Source organism: Mauremys reevesii, linkage group 3, assembly GCF_016161935.1.
Source record: "Mauremys reevesii isolate NIE-2019 linkage group 3, ASM1616193v1, whole genome shotgun sequence".
NCBI classification, from domain to species: domain Eukaryota; kingdom Metazoa; phylum Chordata; order Testudines; family Geoemydidae; genus Mauremys; species Mauremys reevesii.
In genome coordinates, this window is record NC_052625.1 from 177,407,189 (window position 1) to 177,423,964 (window position 16,776).

Consider the following 16,776-nt stretch of genomic DNA (forward strand, 5'->3'; position numbering starts at 1 on the left):
GCTACTTCCAGACTCCCCCTTGTAAGGTACCTGGGTTTGGCTGAGTCCTCAGCGGTTTCCAGGACCATTGGTTCCTCAGGGTAGCTGGCAAAGGGTAGGCTCGGCTGCTCCTCGGGGTAGCGGGCGAGGGGTAGGCGCGGCTCCTCCTCCTTGGGGTAGCGGGCCAGGGGTAGGCACGGCTCCTCCTCCTTGGGGTAGCGGGCCAGGGGTAGGTGCGGCTGGCAGGGCCAGCCCTTGGGTTGGCCGTGGCCTGTCAGCGTTCCCCAGCCCGGAGCTAGGCCACAGGCATCTGGCCTCTCCGGTGGCTGGCTTTTAACTGAGCTTTGCAGCGGGGCTTTTCTACCTCCTGTCCTACTCCGTGACCTCTGGGGGGCAGGTGCAGGACCCACTGGCTCCGCCCACGTTGGTGCTAGGGGAGGCTCGTACCTCAGTGGGGCATCCCACCGCCTTGCTACAGTGCCCTATAGTAAAAGTGATTTTACAATGGTGTTAAATATTCAAATTTAGTTTGGGAGGCAAGATTTCTGTATCTCGCGATCAGCTTTAGCATTACAAAGGCAAGCCTGGCTTTCACTATTCTGGCTTTAATGTCTTCATCTGCGCCACCTGTTGTGCTTACAATGCTTCCAAGATACAGGAAATATCAGACCTCTGATATGTTAGGCCCAGAAAGCTTCCTAAAAGCCTTCAATAGCATGGACCGAGATTTTATGTAGGTTGCTACATCACTATAAAATCCCTCCGAAATTTGTGAACATCGTTCAGAGATCCTATGAAAATGTGACATGCCGAGTAATACATAACAGTGAACTGACTAAGCCATTCAAAGTTACAACTGGCATCAGAAAAGGATGTTTTGATCTTTTCTACTGATAGAGGAGTGGGTAATGAGAAAGATCACAGAACAACCCAGGGGTATGCAATGATCTTTCACACAGACATTAGAGGATCTTGACTTTGCAGATGACATCACCTTGCTATCCTATACTATGGAGACATGCAAACAAAAACAAATGCTCTCCAGGCCTATACACAATTAGTAGGGCTGAAAATCAACACAGAGAAAACCCTGAGAATCAACGCAGAACATGAAACACCAACAACAATTTTATTTCAGTTTTATTCTATTCTGTATCAAATATAGATTGCTGACAGATTAACATTGATCTGTTACAGATAGCAGGGAAATAGTCTGTGCATTTTATCTGGTAGTTAGAATTTCCACCAAAGCTCTAAAGAGTTCAAATCAGATCCTGTCAAAAAGACTCAAGCCTCTCTCTTGTCCTGTAAGGAATCCTTTCCAGAGGTGTCCTTCTTTCTTGGACAAATAGAACACTTCTTTCAATTGCGAAGCAAAAGGCAGTTTGCCTCAGATGTTGTCACACTACAAATGTTGCCTGGAAACTGACTAAGGCCACCTCCAACAAATTATTTTATATACTGTTTTGCATCCACGGAAGCCCATGGGAAACTTCTCATTGACTTCAATGGGAGCAGGAGCAGGACCAGGAACTTAAGCCTCAATTCAGGAAAATATTTAAGTGTGTGCATAGTTTTAAGCATGTGCTTAATGTGATGTGCTGAACAGGAATGCCTTTCTTTAAAAATGGACTTGGGGTAAATAACTGACTCTCAGTATTTCATGTGAATGGGTAATGATTGGAGATATACCAATCTCCTAGAACTGGAAGGGACCTTGAAAGGTCATTGAGTCCAGCCCCCTGCCTTCACTAGCAGGACCAATTTTTGCCCCAGATCCCTAAGTGGCCTCCTCAAGGATTGAACTCACAACCCTGGGTTTAGCAGGCCAATGCTCAAACCACTGAGCTATCCCTCCCCTCCTGAATCCTTAAAAACTGATGACAGAGTCTGGCCCTTACTACAAAATTACTGTCTTTCTACTTCTTTATGCAATATGTCAAACATTTCCATCATTTTATATTTACTGTAATATTCTGAGTTGTTTTCTTTCTTTTGTAAATAAGATCTGTGCAGAAAAATTGATAAAGTCATTTTATGTCTTAAATTCATTGTTATTAGTTTAACTTGTTGACAAATTATATTCTCATTACTGAGTTGGACTCTAATTTCAGATCATCTTCCCATTTTGTCAAATACACTTGTATGTGTAGTTACCAGAAACCTAGAAACATTCTACATGACACTCCCTAGGTTTGCAAAGCAGAAGAAATTAGTGTTTCCAGAGTAATTCATATAAGGTTAATAACACTGGTCTACAATTTTTGAGAAGTCGTCTGCTTCAGAGATAAAATGTGCTATTTATTATGTATTTTGATGTGCTGAATTCAAATATGACAATTAAAACAACTGATTGGCTACTGTTTCTAAGTTATGTAAGTTTTTACATTTTATGTCTATGTATATTGTGTAGATAGTAGAGTTTTAATCATAAATTGTAAACCTAGGTCTTTTCATGTGTTTATGGTTGCTTTACATGATATTATTTCACCTGTCCTGTTTATGTAACACTTTAAAAATCAGCAAAAGGGTTATCTAACTAAAATGTATTATGAAACAAAAGGCAAAAAACTATTATGTACATAGTTTAGTCCTATTCAGTGTCCACTCGGTGCTTCTTGGCTTGTCTCTTGTATTCATTAAATGGAGCATCTCTTGTCACTGTCCAGCAATAGTCTGCAAGCATTGATGGGCTCCATTTGCCCTGATAGTGTTTCTCCATTGTTGCAATGTCCTGGTGAAATCGCTCGCCGCTCACTGCTCCGCAGTTCGGTGGAAAAAAAATTTAGATGAGAGTGCAAAAAAATGTATCTTTAGTGACATGTTGCAACCAAGGCTTTTGTATACCTTGAGGAGGTTTTCCACCAACAACCTGTAGTTGTCTGCCTTGTTGTTTCCGAGAAAATTTATTGCCACTAACTGGAAGGCTTTCCATGCTGTCTTTTCCTTGCCACGCAGTGCATGGTCAAATGCATCATCTCGAAGAAGTTCACGAATCTGAGGACCAACAAAGACACCTTCCTTTATCTTAGCTTCGCTTAACCTTGGAAATTTTCCACGGAGGTACTTGAAAGCTGCTTGTGTTTTGTCAATGGCCTTGACAAAGTTCTTCATCAGACCCAGCTTGATGTGTAAGGGTGGTAACAAAATCTTCCTTGATTCAACAAGTGGTGGATGCTGAACACTTTTCCTCCCAGGCTCGAATGACTGTCGGAGTGGCCAATCTTTCTTGATGTAGTGGGAATCTCTTGCACGACTATCCCATTCGCAGAGAAAACAGCAGTACTTTGTGTATCCAGTCTGCAGACCAAGCAAGAGAGCAACAACCTTCAAATCGCCACAAAGCTGCCACTGATGTTGGTCATAGTTTATGCACCTCAAAAGTTGTTTCATGTTGTCATAGGTTTCCTTCATATGGACTGCATGACCAACTGGAACTGATGGCAAAACATTGCCATTATGCAGTAAAACAGCTTTAAGACTCGTCTTCGATGAATCAATCAACAGTCTCCACTCATCTGGATCGTGAACGATGTTGAGGGCTGCCATCACACCATCGATGTTGTTGCAGGCTACAAGATCACCTTCCATGAAGAAGAATGGGACAAGATCCTTTTGACGGTCACGGAACATAGAAACCCTAACATCACCTGCCAGGAGATTCCACTGCTGTAGTCTGGAGCCCAACAGCTCTGCCTTACTCTTGGGTAGTTCCAAATCCCTGACAAGGTCATTCAGTTCACCTTGTGTTATGAGGTGTGGTTCAGAGGAGGAGGATGGGAGAAAATGTGGGTCCTGTGACATTGATGGTTCAGGACCAGAAGTTTCATCCTCTTCCTCGTCTGACTCAAGTGAGAATGATTCTGGTGCATCAGGAACCGGCAGTCCTTCTCCATGGGGTACTGGGCGTATAGCTGATGGAATGTTTGGATAATGCACAGTCCACTTTTTCTTCTTTGACACACCTTTCCCAACTGGAGGCACCATGCAGAAGTAACAATTGCTGGTATGATCTGTTGGCTCTCTCCAAATCATTGGCACTGCAACAGGCATAGATTTCCTTTTCCTGTTCAACCACTGGCGAAGATTTGTTGCACAAGTGTTGCAGCATATGTGTGGGGCCCACCTCTTGTCCTGATCTCCAATTTTGCAGCCAAAATAAAGGTGATAGGCTTTCTTAACCATAGTGGTTATACTGCGCTTTTGTGATGCAAAAGTCACTTCACCACAAACATAGCAGAAGTTATCTGCACTGTTCACACAAGTACGAGGCATCTCTGCTCACTTTGGCTAAACAGAAATGTGTCCCTTTGCAAAATCAAACACTGACAAATAAGAGAGCATGACACTGTATGATTTCTAGAGCTGATATAGGGCAATTTGTTCAGCAGAGTGATGTAAGCTTCGTTATGATTGCATCATCCATGACTTCTAGGAATAACAGGATGCAATTCATATCATGTATGACACAATACCAGCTTCAGATTGCATCATTCATTGTTTTGCCTAAAAAGCAAGTACTGTCCAAACCCAGTCATAGATTTATTCATAGATCCAGTCAAAGATGTATTTTAGTCATTTCTGGTTTAAATTGAGATCCCTTCCCTTTATAACTCACTTATCCTCCGCTATTCCCAAGTCAAGGGTCGTATATACTGACCCAATAGCATACCTTGAAAACTAGAGCCAATCAACAATTTTAAGCATCATTTTCGTTCTCAGTGACCCAGAATTAGTAAAGTTTGACTACATTTATTTCAGAAGCATTTTGCCTGTAAAGCAGTGTAATCTCTTCCCATCCCACTTTCTGAAATTATATTATTACAGAACGCTCATATTGTGCATATTTGTAGAAGGCACTTTATAAATAGACACATTCCCTGCTACAAAGATTTTACAGTCTAAGTCTAAGGTGTGAATGTCCCTTGAGCAGCTGGGAAATGAGGGCACACAGAGTCTTGCTATTAATGCACCCATTCACCAGAACCAGGTGCAGTTGTACTCAGAAGAGCCCTGGATTGCTTCGATAGGCACAAGCCACCCCTAAAGGAATGGTAAGTGGTGGGAAGGAAGCCAATCCATGACGCTGTTTCCCCTACACATTGGCTAGCACAGCATGGTATAGGAGGTTGCAGAGTGTGCATTTCCCCATGTGCAATGGAGACCTGGGAGAGGTGCCACTTGGACCTTCCCTTTGGGGAGTACAAATCTGCACTGTTCATAATGAAGGCCTGAGCATGTCTGGCAATATAGTTCCTTAAATAAAGACAAGACAAATGAACCAAAAGCCAAACCAAGAGTTCAAGAAAGGGAGGGGAGCAGATTATTAATGGTGAAGAAAAAGGAAGTGGTGGATCAGTGGTAGGGGAACACATGTACTGCAGTTTGCCTAGCACAGCAAAATTCCTAGGACTGGCACTGCTGGTCTAGTAATTTTTACTTACTTGAACATTCCCATTGATGTCCATGTTAATACTCGTGAGTAAGAGCAACTCATCTGAGTGAAGGGGCCGTGATTTGTCCATATTCTTTTATTTACCCAGATATTTCTGCAGATTCAGAGTCATCTCTGCAATTTTCACTCATCCCATCCATTGATTTTATTGGCCAGATAATGAGATCAAAGTGTCTATCAGACTGGAGCACTGTTTCCACTGGAACAACAGGACGTGAGAACTAACCCACCCTGATCTGGAACCCAAAGCTGAGATTATAGGTTAGTTTTGCATTTCCAAATAGCAATCTACTGTCTCACAAAAATGCCCCCAAAAATGACCCCTCTCTCCCTCATCCATTCTGGACCTTAAATGGGGTACATATCAGCCCCTCTTACTGTATTTAACCATGAGTATGCTGAATACAAGATTACTTCAGTTTTTGGAGTCTGATGATCCAGCAGGGGCAAAATATGGAAAAGATGAAGATTCTGTGTAACAGAAAATCAACTTCTGACTGAGCTAATATTACTTAGCAATTTAGATTTTCAAAATACTATACAAAGATTCATCAATCTTCACAATACCCTAGTGAAGTAGGTAAGTATGTACTATTACACCCATTTTACAGGCACAGAATATGAGACACAGTGAGGTTAAGGAACAAATTTTCAAGAGTCCACTAATTTTGGGTGTCTCAGTTTTTGGACACTTTGTGGACACTTTTGAAAATGTAGCTCTTAGTGGTTTGCCCAAAGCACTGAGGCCCAGATTTTCAGACGTATTTAGACACCTGACTCCCACTGTTTTCGGGTGGCATTAGGCACCTAAATACCTTTGAGGGTCTGGGCGTGGGGTACCACTGTGCTATCAATGCCTAGATAGACAGAAAAGGGAACACAGCAAGTCAGTGATAGAACTGGGACAAGAACAACTCAGATCCTGCCTCCCAGCCTAGGATTCAAACCACCGGACAACACTGCCTTTCTCAGCTAGGTAGGCTCACAACTGATGTATCCTGAGGGGAGAAAAGAAGAGCTTATATTAGATTGAAATCATGCCAGCTGGTCTCTCCACTGAGCAGGTAAAATAATAGTGAAGTGTAAACAATGGAAAAAGAAAGTAACTGTACAAACACTAGCTAGTACAGGTGGAATATTTTTCTATGGATGCTATCTTCAGATGTCATTTGCAAATCAGAACTCACACCTGCAGGAACTTTCCTATTAAAAGTAACATATAAAGGGGAAAGGATAGTGCATATATAACTTTTAGATAATAGTCAGCTTTCCTATTTGGGTGCATATCAAATCCCCTTTCAGTGGTTGCTTTAAACCCCCCATTCTGTTATTTTATATTTGCCCTCCATCTTCAGTTGCTGCTTGACTCTACTGTCACCTTTTCTGGCCCTGCAGCAAGAAAGAGATTGTAACAGAATAAACACAGCCAGTACCTTCCTCCCCAGAGCTGCAACCTCTGTGGTAGCTGCAGTCTCCTGCCAGCTACAGTCGAGATCATTATGCACTGGTTGCAAACAAACATGAATAAATTAGAACAACATACAGATAAGGCGGGGGAGGGGAAGGGAGGAAGAGAGGTAGTATGGGAAGCCAAGAAAGAAATGTTAATTAGATTCAACTAGATTGATTTGCCCTGTTTGTTCAAAAAAATTAATTACAAAAAAATGGTAAATTAAGAATAAAAAGCTCCCCATCAGAGAAGCCAAAAGGTTTTCCACTAGAATCTATTACGAGTATCTGAAAGAGGGGATTGTGTCTAATTAGACATTATTTTATGTCATTCTAATTAAGATGACCTCATATTATAATTAGAGATATGCTAAATTACTTGGAAATAATTAGAATGATTGGATATCCACTATGTCTGCCAGTTTGGAAGCTCATGTGTTCACATTGATTCTGTTCACCTCAATAACTTTTAGTCAGATGCTAGATTATTAGCAGGGATCTGTCCTGAAAATAAGAGCATTTCTCAAAATATCTGTCCGGTGTCAAATTATGCCACTTTTTTTTTCTGGTTAGTTTTATACCCAGGGAATACAGCACAATGTAAGAAAGACATATAGGGTTTTCAGGTAATAAAATCACCACAACATACGGCAGGTACCCAGGCTGTATTATTTGCACTTACTCCCCACCTGGGACACACACAAAACAAACTGATCTTTATTAATTTTTATCTTTACAATGATGATATGTGCAAACATGCTGTGCTTCTACAAAATGCTGCTGCAAGAATGTAATTCTGATCCAGATCTTAGTATTTTTTTCCTTCAAAAATGCCGGATCTGCAACTATTATTATATTTTTTATTATCAGTATTTCAGTAGCTCCTTGAGGCCCCAATGTAGTAGGCACAGAACAATCACATAGTAAGAGACTGTCCCTGCCACCAAGTTTACAGTTTAAATGCACAAGACAGATGAAGGGTGGGAGGAGACAGGGAGGTTAAATGACTTGGGCAAGGTCATATAGGAGGTCAGTAGCAGACTAGGAATAAAATTCAGAGGTCCAGAGTCCCAAGTCCAGTGCCTACCCACTGGACCATATTGCCTTGACTTTTGCTATTGATATGAATAACTCTCTCTATAAACAGGTAGTACATCACAGCAGCAGTTGCATCACTTTCCAGAATGGCTATTTCTTTACCTCTTGCTTGGCTGCTGGAAGTAGCTTGGTTACGAAGCACTGCTTTTAATATTTCATGGCAGTGATTTATCAGTTCATTCTGTGGCAACATTAGCACCCATGAATAATCATGAAATAAAAGGGGATAATTAATATTTAACTGTCAGAGAAATGTACTTGGGGGGGACTGTCTTTTAGTAAGAGCAACTGATATTTGTCAGCTGGAGGACAGGACTAATTAGATGCATCAGGCAATGGTGACAGGAAGTTGAAAATCAGCTTTGTCAGCTCTAAAGTGACTTATAGCAAGTGATTAAATATAGGATGTTTTGTTATATACTCACATGCAGGTGTGTTCCTCGTTTTCCAAATGTCTCCTGTGCCTTTTGTTCCTGTGATAAAACAGGTGCAAAGCAGTTTTCTTGGTCTCTGATATACTGTAATTACATTTTAGGGCACAGCAGATATACAGATATACCTCCTACATCCTTGAGGGCCCAATTCTTCAGGGTGCTGAGTGCCTCCTGAGAAGGGCTAAGCACTCCCACTGACTTCAGCTGAGGGCATTCAGCAAACCTCAAGGTCAGGCCCAGTGTCTAGGGCGGGATGAAAACAGAACCAGGCGGCCTAATTCATATAGGATGTAACTTGGTTGATAGCAATTGGATAGTTCATTGGTTGCAGTGGAGGGCTTTGCCCCAGAAAGTTTTGATTTAACATAATCTGGAAAAAAAAAAGTCAATCAAATCCCAAACCTTGGTCTGATGAAAGTCAGATGCAATGCAGCAATAACTTTTTTTAATCTCTTGGGCAGCAGAACTGCAAACTTCAACTTCATACTCACCTTCTAATGGGATCTGCAAGTTCATGGACTGAAACTGAGATAGGCTCTCTGGGGAACAATTTATCCCAATTATAGACAGAGGTTAACATGCTTCAAGATACACAACAACTGGAAGGAAAGAGCAGGTTAAGGTGACAAAAATGGAGTGGGGGTTGTAGCTACAGTAAGTTGTAACTGACTTAATAAGATCATTGCCTGAACAATGAATAAACCATGCTTATGGAGAGTAGGCAAAACAGAAGCATAGTTCTAACCTAAGCCACCAGTTAAACTGCAATCATGAAGAACACTAAATAACTTATTTAAGAAACCAGGAAGTTTAATGTCAACTCTGATAATTTGGATTGAACAGTTCAGATCATAAAAATGTTTCAAATGAACTGTAGTTATCGGTTGGGAGTAATCTGTTCAACATACGTATTTCCACTTTCACAAGGAAAAAATAATAATTCTCTCTGTCTATAACAAAATCACACCCATACATATAATTTGGCACCAGAAAAATAATGAAGGTGCTACAAAAGCACCTGTAATAAATGTTTTGTATTTATAGTCCTGGTATGATTTGTTTCTTTCAAAAAATGATGTCTACATACAGCATGCATTGTTCATCCTTGTTACTCAGATGCAAGAATGAAAGATATATTGCAACATATTCTGCCTTCCCCAGGCTTTGATGAATTGCCTCAAAGCTCTCTGGGGATAGAGCTACAAGGTTTGTGACATACAGCTTAGGCTTGGAAAACAGATACTGGGTTGCAAGAACAGACTCAAAGGTCAGTTTGTATCAGCTGAGGCAGGCTGATTGCAATTTCAACTCAAACAGCAGAGGATACTGCTGTGGTACAGGTGATTTTCCTCAAGCCTGTGTCCTCATAAGAAGGAAACTTACCAGATCTGTCTTTGGGGGCAAATTTAAAAGGTTCAACTTGAAACTCTAACTCCTATTTAGAGAGACTTTTCCAGATTGCACATTATTTAAAATGTTGGGGAACTAATCCTTATGTAGCCTCCAGATACTGCACCTTAGTGCCAGTTCTCACTAATTTTGTTAATAATTTCTGGCATGTGCTAAATTTTCCAAAATATGTATTCTGAGCTACTCAGGTTCCAGTTCCATGCCCATCACTGTGATATCTGAACACCTCCAGAAGTGCATCAACCCACATGACTAGCATCTGCTACATGTTGTTCTTTCTTCTTTCTCTCTTCCTCTCCCCAGGGGGAAAATTGTGCATGGTTTTGTTTGTTTGGTTTGGTTTGGGTTATTTTTAAATATTACTTCTTTCGGCTATTATCTGTGGTTTTATACCTGAAGACAAGGTTGAAGACGTCCATCTTGCAATTGGAATGGAAATTGGTGAGGTTTATGGTGGGTCTTAGTTCTTGTGGGAATTCGTACCACATGCTTGGATTGGCCCGTGAGAAAGCTCAGCCTCCTATTCAACTGAGCTTTACCCTGGCAGTGGACAATTCTATTGCACCAGGGGAATGGCGCTGTCATAGAATCTCAGGGTTGGAAGGGACCTCAGGAGGTCATCTAGTCCAACCCCCTGCTCAAAGCAGGACCAAACCCAATTAAATCATCCCAGCCAGGGCTTTGTCAAGCCTGACCTTAAAAACCTCTAAGGAAGGAGATTCCACCACCTCCCTAGGTAACCCATTCCAGTGCTTCACCACTCTACTACTGAAATAGTTTTTCCTAATGTCCAATCTAAACCTCCCCCTCTGCAACTTGAGACCATTACTCCTTGTTCTGTCATCTTCTACCACTGAGAACAGTCTAGATCCATCCTCTTTGGAACCCCCTTTCAGGTAGTTGAAAGCAGCTATCAAATCCCCCCTCATTCTTCTCTTCTGCAGGCTAAACAATCTCAGTTCCCTCAGCCTCTCCTCATAAGTCATGTGCTCCAGCCCCCTAATCATTTTTGTTGCCCTCCGCTGGACTCTCTCCAATTTATCCACATCCTTCTTGTAGTGTGGGGCCCAAAACTGGACACAGTACTCCAAATGAGGCCTCACCAGTGCTGAGTAGAGGGGAATGATCACATCCCTCGATCTGCTGGAAATGTCCCTACTTATACAACCCAAAATGCCATTAGCCTTCTTGGTAACAAGGGCACACTGTTGACTCATATTCAGCTTTTCGTCCACTGTAACCCCTAGCTTCTTTTCTGCAGAACTGCTGCCCAGCTATTCGGTCCCTAGTCTGTAGCAGTGCATGGGATTCTTCCGTCCTAAGTGCAGGACTCTGCACTTGTCCTTGTTGAACCTCATCATATTTCTTTTGGCCCAATCCTCTAATTTGTCTAGGTCCCTCTGTATCCTATCCCTACCCTCCAGCGTATCAACCACTCCTCCCAGTTTAGTGTCATCTGCAAACTTGCTAAGGGTGCAGTCCACACCATCCTCCAGATCGTTAATGAAGATATTGAACAAAACCGGCCCCAGCACCGACCCTTGGGGCACTCCACTTGATACCGGCTGCCAACTAGACATGGAACCATTGATCACTATCCGTTGAGCCCGACCATCTAGCCAGTTTTCTATCCACCTTACCGTCCATTCATCCAGCCCAGACTTCTTTAACTTGCTGGCAAGAATACTGTGGCAGACTGTATCAAAAGCTTTGCTAAAGTCCAGAAATAGCACATCCACTGCTTTCCCCTCATCCACAGAGCCGGTTATCTCATCATAGAAGGCAATTAGGTTAGTCAGGCATGATTTGCCCTTGGTGAATCCATGCTGACTGTTCCTGATCGCTTTCCCCTCCTTTAAGTGGTTCAGAATTGATTCCTTGAGGACCTGTTCCATGATTTTTCCAGGGACTGAGGTGAGGCACAACATTCACAGTCATTCACAGTCAATCACAGTCATTGTTCCCAAGCTTCAAGCAATCCTTTAGCTATCCCAGACCATTAAGTACCTTGAAGATAAGGAGTGAGATCTTGAACATGACACAGTATATACCTAAGCTGCTGTGCAAAACATTAATGATAATGTTGTGCCTTTCATCAGAGAATCTGGAAGCCCTTTACCATTCTATCCCCATTTTATAGACGGGCATGTTGTACCAAATCCATTCCTGGTTTGGGATGAAATTGGTCCACAGAATTTAAGTGACTTGCCCAATGTCACATGATAGATCACTGACAGAGTCAGAAACAGAAACCAAGACTTCTCACATCTAGTCCTTTGTCTAATCATGTGACAACATAGTATCCCACATCCAAACGACATTTCTTATGTGCAAAAAGAAGTAATTGCACATTTCCTGTTGTGTAACTTGTAACCGCACACACAACTGCATGTTTGAATGTGCAGCGTATACATGTGGCTATGTACATCTTATCCCCAAATATTGTCCTTTAACTATTTCACTTTGTTCACTTGTTAATTACAGTTTTAGAGAGAATGCTAGCAAAATACAGCAGCATGTTTTCTATAGATACAGAAAAGTCACATAAGCACACCTGCACAGCATTCATCATATTCCGGAGCACTTATGTACAAAACAACATCTCTGTAGTTACATTTTTAATGTAACTATTTCAGTAATGGTGATGACTGTGATACTGACTAACAAAAAACCCCAGGAAATGCATAAACTGCAGCACTGTCCTTAATCCACAAATAAAAAGGGACAATCCATTAAATGTAGGCCTATGTCAGCCTTAAGTCTGAAGTTCTAGGTGGTTTTCTGCACATGCTCTTCTTACTGAAATGTGATCAATGTATTTAATTTTCACGAGTCTTCTGGTGGGGACTGGTGATTAAATAGGAACCAAAGCCAGATTCTTCCTTCCTTAAGCAAAAAAAAAAAAAAAAAAAACCCACTGAATTCAATGGGAGAGTTGCCTAAGTGAAGACTGCATAAAAAGTGAGTAAAGACTTTAGCATTTGAGCCCCATGTATTTACTACAATTCATACTACAGTATTTACTCAACAGTCCAGGGACTCAGCAAAAAGGGACAGTGGGGGAGGAGGATTATGTTTTATACACTTACACACTACATATTTGTGTCTTAAACACATTATTTATCCAGTGGCTCACAAGTCTGGGAGCCAATCAAATCTACAGACCTAATCCCGCATCCACTGCAGTCAAAGTCAAAACTCAGACTGATTTCCAGGAAAGTAGGCTCAGGTTGTATCATCTGAACTTAAACATATTATAAAATGGAATAATGCTCACTGTAAATACACAGGAACACCTTATTTAAGAGGAAGAAGGGGAAAATCTTTTATGGTTAAGGCACAGGACTGTGAATCAGGAGGTCTGGGTTCTCTTTGCTGCTCCACCACAGAGTTCGGACTCAATCCCATTTCAGTCACCCAGATTAACAGGGTTAGGACTGTGCCCTTTGGCTCCAGTCCTGCAACTTGATCTGCAGTGCAGACCCCTGCATCCATCTGCAGCTCACGGCAGGATTGGGGCCTTAATGTGTGACCCTTGGGCAAGTGTTTAGAACCCGATTCTCCAGCTTACTTAGTGCTTCCTGGGAAGTGCGGAGCATCCTTAACTCCCACTGAAGCTAGCACTTTGTGGGCTCTGTGCCTCAGGCTCCCCATCTGTAAAATGGAGATAATATCTTACTTACCTATCTCCCTGGGATACTCTGAGGCTTAATTAATGTTTGCAAAGCACTTTGAAGTCCTCAGACAGGAAATGAAAATTTCATTTTCACTGTGTAATTATGACATTTTGTAAACCAGTTTACTTTCACTTGCAGAATTTAAAAATAACCAAACCAAATTTATTATTGCGTTAAGACCTGTTCGAAAAGTACAAATCCTGTGAATGGTTACTCTGATCCTCTGTTTAATTAGAGCAAACCCTCAGGAACTAACTCGTTTTTTTTAAATGACAATTTCCATCAGTTGTTTTGATCAAATTTGGTTTTTTTAGATCATTCGTTTGTTACTGGATAATTCAATCATCAGCTACTGAAAGTTGACATTTATTTAGTAAGGCTGTTAACAATTCTGAATGTGGTTTAACAAGAGACAGCCCAGTGAAGATTCAATAGATAATAAAAGATGACTGCCACTATAAGTTGTGTTATTCAGATGCTGCTGTTAACATTCTCAGCACTGTCACATGCTATGCAAGTTGGGCTGTGCACCCTGGAGGCCATATGGATAATCAGATCAATTGCTCATTTCAGTCAAAGTGATAGGAACCAACTTCACTGAAATAAGAGGAAGGAACTATGTAAGAGAAAGACAGTTGATAGAGCCCACCTCACTTTACAAGGAAAGGCTTTTATTCAGTACCACCTAGACCAATCAATGCAATGCCCATGGTCTAAAGAAAGTCTGAACAATGAACATACCCTAGTTCAGAAGTTACATGCCAAGGAATAAAAACAGGCCACACAGAAAGGGTTCTGTACCCTCTGTAAAGCTCCAAATACAACTGTATAAAGAAAACCATTGAGGGTGGGCCCAGGAGAGATGATATGATCTGCACTTATCCCACTCGAATGGCTGGAATTACAAAATCCTAATTATTATTATTTTAATCAACTGTATTTTCAGCCTAAAATCTCCCATTAATATTAAGGAACTAACTGATCAAATAAGCAGAGATACAGAGATGTCTGCAGTCCCATATGTGAAAATAATGCCAACCATAGCTCCAGGAGGCTGTGCATGATCTCACATGGAACTGAGTTACTCAATGTGCCCTATTCTTGTACCTGTGCAAAGTGAGTGTAAAATGCTATTACTTTAATTGAGCAGAGTTGTACACCCACTTCTCACAGGTATGAGTAACTCCACAAGGTGCAAGGCAGTGGGTAATCATGCCATGTACCTGAAAGTTTCTAGTTTTACTTATTAGCTATCACAATATATAAAAATATTTTATTAATTTGACAGACTTTATTAGTACAGACGTTAGTTGCCTTTCTCTGACACATTTTCTCTGCCTACATGTGTGTCATAATACTATTTGCTTCATTAGTTTTTAAAGCGGAACAGCTAAAACTCAGGTTATTAAAATAATGTGTATGACTGTGTTTCTGTACTGTGTTATGTGCTTGCAGTGTAACTGATGAATCACCTATATTTCCAGCAGAGCTGGCCTTGGATTCAGAGGAGTACAGAGGAAGGTTGGCTGGAGGGGAAGAGTGTTATCGGCGATCGGCACCACCACCACTTCTCAATTCTCTGGCCATCTTACAAGAATAGCCCTTTCCTGTAATACATGGAGAGTTACGACGACAGACATCGAAAGGTTCCTTTTTCTCCCTGGGGGGAGATTTTATTATTTATTCCACCAGTTTCACAAATAGAAATTGATGCCAAAGCCATTTCCAATTATAAGTTTTAACCAAGTGTAAAATTCAGGTTGCCATTTTGATTGTTAGGCCATTACTCGGGCACATGTCCTTTCAGCTGACTGCATTATTCATCATTATTAATCAATCACTCTGGAGTCCTAGTCCTGGATCTGGACCCCATTGTGCTAAGCTCTGTACAGACACAGAACAAAATGACAGGTTCCTGCCCCAAAGAGCTTACAATCTAATTATAAGGCAAGAGACACTAGGTGGATACCAATAGAGGGGTCATTAGGAAACAATGATACAATATTGGTCAGCATGATGGCAGCAGTCACAGAACACCAGCTGCCTACCTATGACTGTATCTCTTACATTTATACAAAAAGTGATTGCATACACTAGCCAAGATATGCCTTTCCAGCTTCCTTGAAAAGTGTGTCCCTGTGCATGGCTAATTAGCAAGCATTTAAATACTAGCACATTTTATATTCACTGTTGAATGGACAGCCATCTTTCACCCTATATGGCAAAGGAATGCCACCACTCCCTTTCTTTTGTCTCTCCCATGACTACATAATTCCCTACTATGCTTTCTTTCTTCAGAGGTTCATGGATTCCAAACTGAGGGAGATTAGACAGATCTCAAAACAATTTCTGACTCTCCATGTCTTCAGAAACATAAGAGGATAGGGGAAGAACAGTTGGTCACTGTCCATGTGCAGTGAATTCTATGGCCTTCTTTTCATTGCTAAAATAACTGCATTTTTTACCTCAAGGTAAATAACGCACATGAGCTATCCCAAGGGAAAGACACTTGGGAAGCAAGGCACTTTGGTTTTACCATAAGGTAAACTGTGAGGTAAACAGTCTTATATCCCCTCCAGGGGTTGTCCTCAGCAAGTTTACCTCCTGGTAAAACTAAAGTGCCTTGCCTTACAAGTGTTTTTACCTCAGGATAGCTCATGCACATTAGTTACCCTGAGGTAAAAAAATGCACCTTTTTAGCAGTAAAGACAAGGCCTAAGTATTTTGCAAGGAGTATAGCTCTCCAAGCAATTATTCGTTTGCATACCCCTGCTTCCTGATCCATTCTCTGCAGAACAAATCACTCCTACTACAGTGCCACATAAGAAAGGAACATAATTACACACACATACACGTATATCTCAAGCCCTACATAATTACAATTTAAATTGGTTTATTCTGAATCCTTTCAGCTAATCATTTTCACCCAACTCTAATCAACTTTAAGTACTAAAATAAATTTAACAACATTTCTACCTGTTTTTGCCACTCATATCTGCGCTAAGCCCCATATACTTATAAATAAGGCTACAATTTACTCACAGGTATTTTTAGTAAAAGTCAGGGACAGGTCATGGGCAACAAACAAAAATTCACAGCCCGTGACCTGTCCATGACTTTTACTAAAAATACTTGTGAGTAAATCTTGTTGGGTTGGGGGGGGGGGGGGGCCGAGGTGCTAAGAGGCCATAAGAGGGCTGTTGCTGGGCAGGGGTGCCCAGGGCCAGCAGCACCAGCTGCCCAGGGCCTCAGACCTCAGCTGCTACAGCCAGCC

The 16,776-nt window shown here is 41.4% G+C and overlaps 1 long non-coding RNA gene across 3 annotated transcripts in view; it reads right to left on the minus strand.

Moving 5' to 3' along the window:
- The window catches only part of LOC120401957, a 76,683-nt gene that overhangs the window by 16,048 nt on the left and 43,859 nt on the right, over positions 1-16,776 (minus strand). For all 3 annotated transcript variants that reach the window (XR_005596869.1, XR_005596868.1, XR_005596870.1), the window contains exon 4: positions 8,407-8,454. This is a non-coding gene — a long non-coding RNA (uncharacterized LOC120401957). The remainder of the gene's footprint in view (positions 1-8,406; positions 8,455-16,776) is intronic.